The following is a 1389-nucleotide window of genomic DNA, read 5'->3' as shown; positions in this document are numbered from 1 at the left end:
TCTCTCTCTCTCTCTCTCTCTCTCTCTCTCTCTCTCTCTCTCTCTCTCTCTCTCTCTCTATATATATATATATATATATATATATATATATATGTGTGTGTGTGTGTGTGTGTGTGTGTGTGTGTGTCGAGAGAGAGAGAGAGAGAGTATTTCTTCACATCAAGGACTAATAAAGGAGTAATCGTAAACCGCATGTGACATGCAAACATGCACAGCTCTCTCTCTCTCTCTCTCTCTCTCTCTCTCTCTCTCTCTCTCTCTCTCTCTCTTTTCTAAATCAAAACCAAGCCAGGCTTTAGCGGAAGCACAGCCGGTAAAAAAAAACAGCTTTTTCCGTACAGCCTACTGTACAGTAATGCTATTAGAGACTTTGTAGGCTTCTGTAGTTCTGAATAGCTCACAAAATGGTTTTTTTATAATGTGCACAGTCTTCTCCCCTGTAATATGGAATAAATATGGAAATTTTATAGCCAGATGTTTGTATAGAAATAAAAATTGGTTTAGTGTCAAAATATATTTAGATATAGGCCTAATATTCGCCTTATAGTAGATGTTTTGACTCACGGAAATGTGGTATAAAATTAATGGTCTAGTGTCAAAATATAAATAAATATAGGTCTAATACTCCTCCTTACAGCAGGGCTTTTTTGAGTTGCAGAACTCTTGTTTGAAATTAACGGCCTATAAAACAGATATAGATATAGGTCTAATATCCGTCCTTATAGTACATAATTTTTTTTATTTACAGGACTGTGAACTAAAATTGATAAATTAAAGTATCTTCAAAGTCAGCTCTTGATGTTTTTTAAGTTGTAAAAGATCTTTATTTGTAGTAGAAACTACATGGTAATTTCACAAGGAGATATTTGCAGTTATATCAAAGGATTTCGACTGAATCTGGCATAAGGCCTTGACAATAACCCTGAATTCGATTCCTGAACAAAGATGAGACATAATTCTCTTTTCAGAGAGGGAATTCATCTATGAATTCTATTTGTTTCTTAAGTAAATATAATTCATAAATATAATTCAGGGCTCCGTCTGACTTGGATCAATGCATCCACAATCATTCTTGGGCTTAGGCCTACTTTCGTTAGGCTTAAAAGATTAAAAAAATCTAAGCCTAACCAGCTTCTTTGAGAGCTTCTTAGCCTTAAGAGGTCTGGACGTGTGTGTGCGCGCGCGTTTGTGTGCGTTTTTAATTGAAATACTGAAATATTTTTTCAAAACCGAGAATATTTCCTTAATAAATACTGAAATCAGTCTGCTTTGATTTTTAAATCTTTATATACAATTTTTGATGAATGTATAATATTATAAACGCTCTCTCTCTCTCTCTCTCTCTCTCTCTCTCTCTCTCTCTCTCTCTCTCTCTCTCTCTCTCTCAGT

This window comes from Macrobrachium rosenbergii, chromosome 14, assembly GCF_040412425.1.
Source record: "Macrobrachium rosenbergii isolate ZJJX-2024 chromosome 14, ASM4041242v1, whole genome shotgun sequence".
NCBI lineage: Eukaryota > Metazoa > Arthropoda > Malacostraca > Decapoda > Palaemonidae > Macrobrachium > Macrobrachium rosenbergii.
The sequence above is the reverse complement of the archived record's forward strand: the minus strand, read 5'-3'. Positions refer to the sequence as shown.